Below are 7,647 nucleotides of genomic sequence, written 5' to 3'. Positions count from 1 at the left end.
TTCAAGAATATTGCACTTATACAGCGACGTACATACACCTGTGTGTACTAGTTTAATCCCCTTAATGCAGAGCGCCAGGCAGGGTAACATCAAGAACCGTCTTTTAATATCTTTTGGTATGACGCTGCCGGGGATCGAACCATCGACCTTCCGCTCCCCGGAGACGCTTCATCCACTGAACCACGGAGACGGTCAGGTTAACAACTGTTGTTTTGTTAAAAAATATCCGCTCTTGGGAGAGTGCAAGTGTATATGTTGTGTTATTGCCGGGCCGTTGATTAATTAGCCCGCCAACTGTTCTACCTGCTGTAACTGAATACCGTTACGTGGTCCATTAAATTATAATTTCATCTGAAAATTTGGCGATGAGGAATAGAGATAGAATGAGAACCTATTGAATTGAGTGGGTGAGTGAGTTGGGTTTAACGCCGCTTTTAACAGTATTCCAGTTACATCGCGGCGTGTCAGCTTAATGTGGGAGGAAAGCCCGAAGTGATGCAGGTCTCCGACGTTTACCACTTCTGTGAAACCCACGAGCACGGGTATGGTGCTGACAAACCTAGAAACATAATCGGAGCAAACCGGGATTCGAACCCACAATCAAAAGTTTCTGGCGTAGCCAAGGGACGCAACTCTGCATAGCAAATCGCGGCACCTTAGACGACTGGGCCACCCGTGCCCCCACATCCTTCTGAAATGATGAGGGATGTTTGTTTGTCTGTGTCCTGTGTCCCTTGCTGTCCAATAACTTTCAGAAAAAGTTTAAATTACAAGTATGTTAACATTCTTTTTATATTCTTTATTTGACCACCCAGCCCCACTACCAAGTGTGTAGCCACAAGCTATGCGAAGCAAAACAAAATAGGTTCCCCAAATGTGGGGGACCCAAGACGTTGAGCAGAAACTTGAGCCCCCAGAGTCTAACTGTAAGGATATGATGTAGCAGCATACTATCAGAGAATAAACGCTGTGGACCCACAGACTTGTGTTCTCAATACCAGAAGTATCCGGCAGAACACCAAACGTTTACCTTGGACTCTAGTGCCTTCGGTGTTAAATTTATAGAAAACGACTTCCACATAAGGCCCCTGCGTTATATTGGAAATGCCAGTCTGGTCGTCGTGTGCTCGCATGTGTTTTGTGTACGCTCATATCACCCATTCATAACATATAACAGTTGAACGCCATTTGTGAACAACCCTTTTACACTTCAACCAATTAGCACACTTGGAGTCGGTTCTACGCACACATGCGCATACATGTCAATTTAGGGACATAATTGACATGCATAGCGGGCCTGGTCACAAAACAGCATACAAGGCGTAATACAAACTCGTCTTTATAATAGGCATGTGAAGGAAATAAAGGTGAAAAGTTCAGTCTTTCTGTATACGTGTACTAATTGGTCGAACGGGATCAAGACCTTTATACCTCCACCAGAATACAGGGCAACTGCTCATTGTCGAAATGAGCAGATTAACTCTTGTGTAAATCCATTTGTCGCTTTACAGAATAAAGTAACGTTATATTAGATGTTAGGCGTGCCTGAACGTTACGGAACCATACAGAACCAAATCAACCCCACTAATGCCGAATTAATCGGATTCATTTACTGAGTTTAACTTCCAAGTTCTACGTCGGAGATTTGCAGAAAAGGTATGATGCCTTTTTGATTTTCAGACGTACTTCTTATAAGGTTTTAAGTCAGAATCCTTATATATAGCTTTGGCAGCGACCTGTCCAAATCGCCATAGAACTGTGGCGTTGCAATTGCCTACTTTTTACATCGCCATATCGCCATGGTGGAGACCTGTTCAAATTGCCATATCGCTGTGTTTGTGACGTTCTCAAATAGCAATATGGCTGTCGCAGCGACGTTTTGATCTCGCTATATCGCTGTGGAACGATATTTTTCAAATCGAAAAAATTGTGTGGTGGCGACCTGTTTTATTCGAAATATCCTGTGGTGAAGACCTGTTCAAATTAACATATGGCCTTGGTGGTAGCCCCTTGCATATCCCTATGGCGTCGACCTGTCTAAATTGCCAAATCGGATATAGTTGACTTAGACAGTCATGGACGTTAAATGACATAGTTGACTGTCTAACATGAACGTTACAGGATATAGTCGACTGCTAAAGACAAACCTACATCGACCGTGCTCTCTGTGAATGTCAGATGACCTTGCCGTTTTTCTGTTGACAAGCTCTTCGTCTTATGTACGCCAGCTGGAGATCGCCCATGTCATTTGAAGAAGTGCCGCTTCAAGTGTGTTTTGTTCTTGAGTTTCTTTGCTTGTTCCGAGTCATTGTTGTCACGACCTTGTATCTCTCGTCCACATCACAGATGCTCCTGGCAGGAACCTACACGCAGTAGGAATAACTATGCTCAAGATACCGGAGCTGAACCCCAAACTGACAAACACGGGCCGAAGCTATCCCACCGCTATACACAAAAGCCACCTAGCGACCGAGCTACTAGCGTTTGTCTCTCCATTAATCCTAGCAGGTGTGACAGGGGATTAGACGTTTCGACGTACACGCTCATGCGTTGACCCGCTACCCCGCACGAGGCCAAAGACGCTCGTGTCGCTGTTATATAGTACTGGCAGCACCAACCTACATTCAAGTCTAAGTTTATTTACACATGTAGGTGAGTGTTGTTTATGCCATAGAGCAACAGCATGACGCATGTAGATGTAGGGCATGGAGTCATTGCACAGATGGCATCCTTACTTTGTCAGCTTGCTTGACAAGGTTAACTTTTTTGGCCATGTTGATAAGGCGTCCAACCTTCAATTCGGAACAGAAGGTCCGTAGTTCGAATCCTATCACGGGACTCAGACATTGTATGTCCGCTTACCATCTTCCCGAGGCAAGGGAGCTAACCGACTGTAAAAATCCAGTTTCCATCTTTGCCGAGGCTGGAATTCTGGAGTTACATTTTGGCTGGACTAACGAGTCTGGCAATAGACCAATCAAAATCACGCAAAGAACTAGACATTCGGTTTGTAAACTACGTGGATTTCAACATGCAGATTTCGATCTATTACGCCGCTTTTAGCAATATTTCAGCAATATCACGGCGGGGGACACAAGACTTCGAACCCGGGACGTCGGCGTGACGAGCGGACGCTTTAACGACTAGGCTACCCGACCGCCCCCGATCAATTGAAGGATTTGCAAAACATGTATTTTGGGCGTCGACAGATATTTTCCAGATCTTTTCATGTTTCATCAAATTGCTGAAATGATTCGCCGTCCTTTTGTTTAAGCAAATGATTGTTGGCCATACGACCGAGCCCAGAAATACCAGCGTATTTCGGCAATCTTGGAAACGGGACTTTTGTCAGTTAACTCCCTTGCCTCGGGAAGAAGGTACGCTATATAGACATGTTGATTGGCGACTCGATTATCCAGTTTGTTATATCTTCATTCTATTGTGATTCATTTCCGATTATCCAGTGTAGTACTATGTATTTTCTTTTGGGACAAATATTACAATCAAAGGGATATATATGTTTTCAATAATCGAAGATTGGCTGCTGGTAAAACTGCGAATGGAAACAAAAGTCTGGCCTGGTTGGGATAAACTATGCAGTGCACTTATATACGCCTAACTGTATGCACTGTAACGCTCACACACGAATAAAAAAAACTGCTTAATATATTTACAAGACATGCAGTAAACAATTATTTGTTTCAACAATCATCATCGACCCAAAAGAATTGATTATTTCATAGAATAGACGTGCAGTCGTGTGAAGAAATCAGCCCCATAGTTTCGTAAAAGTAGATCAAGTATGGAAATCATTATGGTTCTATGGTGTGACGTCACTGTACTGCATGTTTCTCACGTGATGGCTGTATCTTTGTTGAAATTTATACAACAAGACATATTCATATTTTGTTTGTTTATTAAAGTATTGTCTTCATACGAAGGCAGAACAAACCATATCCAGGAGGTCTTTCCTATTGGCTGAAATAACACAACAAAAACAGTTAGTGGGTATCGTCACTGTCTACGTCACAAATACGACATTTATAAAAAGTCAACGCCAGGGAACACTCAGTCTCGAGTTTCTGCTTTGCCAGATTCCATCGGGTGTAACAGGTAACATCATAGGAGTAGATCACTGCAAATCAGTGAGAAACACCAGGTGTTCGAGAAAATGTCAAGCATGTCCTTCTCAAGAACAGGTAGTGGATATCCGCTCATGGTTACGTCAAACATACAGCAGATTGTTTGCAGGTATATCAGTACATACACACGGGGAATATGATCAGGATATAACAGTACATACACACAGCGAATATGATCAGGATATAACAGTACATACACATGGGGAATATGATCAGGATATAACAGTACATACACACAGGGAATATGATCAGGATATAACAGTACATACACATGGGAAATATGATCAGGATATAACCGTACATACACACAGGGAATATGATCAGGATATAACAGTACATACACACAGCGAATATGATCAGGATATAACAGTACATACACATGGGGAATATGATCAGGATATAACAGTACATACACACAGGGAATATGATCAGGATATAACAGTACATACACACAGGGAATATGATCAGGATATAACAGTACATACACACAGGGAATATGATCAGGATATAACAGTACATACACACAGGGAATATGATCAGGATATAACAGTACGTTGTACGGAATATGATGTAGACTTAACAGTATAAGGGGAGAAAGAGGAAATTGAGCGAGGCGTCAGAGAAAGGGAGATAGAGAGGACAAGAGGGATAGAATAGATATAGAGTGGACTAGTGAGTGTGACAGGTATACGGAGAGTAGGGAGAACGTGGTCAGTAGGAGACTCACTGTTAACAGGTACAGACGTTATTTTGTTGGTCACAAGTGGCTCTATTTGCACAGGCAGCACACTGGGTAGCGCAGAAGTTATTTGGCTCGTTCTTGCAGGCACCCGCACACTGCTGGCCGCTCACCTCGCCTACAAATAGTCAGTGAAAGAGTTAGTTAGTGAGTCAAGGGCGCCGTGGTATTAGGGAAGATGACAGATTAGTACAGTCAGGCTCAGTCAATGAGGCAGACCACATGTTAAATGGTTTAACATGATTTCATACCAAAACAATTATATTTTAGTGTTTTCAGATAGATGCTTTAATTATGTCAACGTTGTGCAGTCAGCCTCAGTCTAACGACCAATGAGGCATACGGTTAACACTTTGACCGTCTAAGGGGCGGACCATTTGATTTCTAGGGGTGGGTGGTGATGGTGTTGGGGCGGTGGGGTTTTTTAATTAAAAAATACAGCTTATAATTTTGTGTAAAAAAAACTGTGCACCCATGTTCTTGAAAATACAGCGTATTTCGTGAGCAAAGCCATAATCTTTGACAATATGTCTGTGACGCTTCTTTATCAATAATCATTTCGAATCTTCCATTTCAAGAGGCCATATCATGCAAGTCATTGTGTTGTATTCTGGTTGTTGATTGTGATGTGAAATGAGCATTAAGCATCATTTACACTTACTTGGAAAAGAAATACAACATTAACATGCATAAAAATAAAAATAGTTTACTGCAAGAACCTACTCTGACGAGCCAACATTGTTTGTTCCTTAAAACAGAACAGGTCCATTGTCAAGGAAGATACTTGTATTGTCAAAAGACATGAATTAACAACATCATTACAAGTTATGCGATGAGAATCACATTGGCCTTAAGTGTACCCCCTTGCAGTTTTGGATGCATCAGTTGTGAAGATGAAGGGTTTGTTTTGGTTGGGAAATGGATGGGGCTGTTGTAATGGCTTGCTTTAGCTTTTCGATTGCCTGTTGGCAATTGCTAGACCATTCGAAAGACGCATTTTTTTCGGAAGGTTTTATATAGCTGGGGCAATGCCAGACACGCGTGCTACACATTTGCGATAATATGAGGCCAAGCCTAAGAAATGATGCATGTCAAGGACATTTTTAGGGGGTGGGATCTGTGTCACTGAATCAATTTTTGAAGGATCGACATGGATGCCACCATTGCTGACGTTATACCCTAAGTAGGTGACTTGTTTTGTCGCGAATTTACATTTCCTTGGACTTAGTGTGAGTCTTGCTTCTTGGATCTTTTGGAATATTGTCTTGAGGTGATTGGAGGGTTCTGAAAACGTTTTAGAAATATGTATGATGGCATCTACATATATTAATATGTAACGCCAATTCATTTCTTTGAGTGCCTGAAGTGGTTTGCTGAAATGCCATAGGAGCGTTTTAGAGGCCGAAAGAGTGGCGATTCCATTCAAGAAACACTATCGGGTGTAGTTTAATGATCGCATCTGTTAATGCAGAGGTTGACCCACAGTGTGATCTTTTGAAAACGCGGAAACATGCTCAGACCTTCATTGAATCAATAGTTCTAAATTACTTCTACAACCGTCTTCGAACCTTGACAGATAGGCCTTGAACCGTTTTTCAATATGATAGGGGCACGGTCGAGTCCCTTGATCGTGAGTTTGTATTACGATGTGGTAATGATATTTATCCTCGCCTTCGCTCGTGGCACCCCAAAAATGACAATGTCTTACATCTGCGTCACTTAAGTCACAAAAAAAACACCATTATACACACACACACACACACACACACACACACACACACACACACACACACACACACACACACACACACACACACACACACACACACACACCTACACACGTGCACAGCTACTCACACACTCACGCACGGCACACACGCACACACATTAAGCTGAAACGCCATGATGTATCTGAAATACTGCTCAAAGCGTCGTTAAACCCAACTCACTCACTTTTCCCTGAGCTACTTACCAGTGTTGAGGGTGAAGACGGCGACGATCAGGAGAAGAGCGAGAAACTTCATGCTTGTTTGTGGGTGTAGCGTCACGGACGGCAAGTGGACTTTATATAGTCTTGGTGTCGTGTGGGAATGCAATGGCGGCAAGATAATCAGAAGTTGTGCTTTAGAACGGAGACACAAGTCTGAAAAATGGCACCCTATCAAGAACATGATGGTTATTTTTCATTTGGGTTAAGTGTCAACCACGATACAAGGCTACATGGCATATTCAAAGTACATCACGAGATACAACAGTGTCCGTAGTTAACAGTGATAAGACTATAAATGTATAATGTGACATGACCAGTCAAAAGTGAGTTAAGTGTGATGGCTTTACAGTATTTCAGTGAAACAACGAAGTGTCAGTTCAATGTGGTAGGAATATTATGTTACACAGGTTGCATATTTTTATAATTTTCGTGAAAACCATGAGCATATGCTTTTGACAAACCGAGGATCATTATCAAGGCGAATCCGGTATTCGAACCCACAATCACCAAACATAAACGTGAGTGAGAGAGTTGGGTTTAACGGCGCTTTTAACAGTATTCCACAGCGTGTCAGCTTAATGTGGGAGGAAAGCCGGAAGTGATGCAGGTCTCAGACGTTTACCACTTCGGTGAAACCCACGAGCACGGGTATGATGCTGACAAACCTAGAAACATAACCGAGATTCGAAGCCACAATCATAGGTTTCTGGCGTGCCCAAGGGACGCAACTCTGCACAACGAATCGCGGCGCCTTAGACGACCGGGCCACCCGTACC

The 7,647-nt window shown here is 42.6% G+C and overlaps 1 long non-coding RNA gene across 1 annotated transcript; it reads right to left on the bottom strand.

Moving 5' to 3' along the window:
- Positions 1-3,898: 3,898 nt before the first annotated feature.
- Positions 3,899-7,035, bottom strand: LOC139468090 (uncharacterized). The gene is made up of 3 exons (XR_011653666.1): positions 6,854-7,035; positions 4,870-4,999; positions 3,899-3,978 (listed from the first exon to the last, which is right to left on the bottom strand). It is a non-coding gene; the product is annotated as an uncharacterized lncRNA (long non-coding RNA).
- Positions 7,036-7,647: the final 612 nt, after the last annotated feature.

Source organism: Haliotis cracherodii, unplaced genomic scaffold (assembly GCF_022045235.1).
Source record: "Haliotis cracherodii isolate W230 unplaced genomic scaffold, xgHalCrac1.p SCAF_1, whole genome shotgun sequence".
NCBI lineage: Eukaryota > Metazoa > Mollusca > Gastropoda > Lepetellida > Haliotidae > Haliotis > Haliotis cracherodii.
Note: the sequence above shows the minus strand (reverse complement) of the source record. Positions and strands in the feature narration are given on the sequence as shown.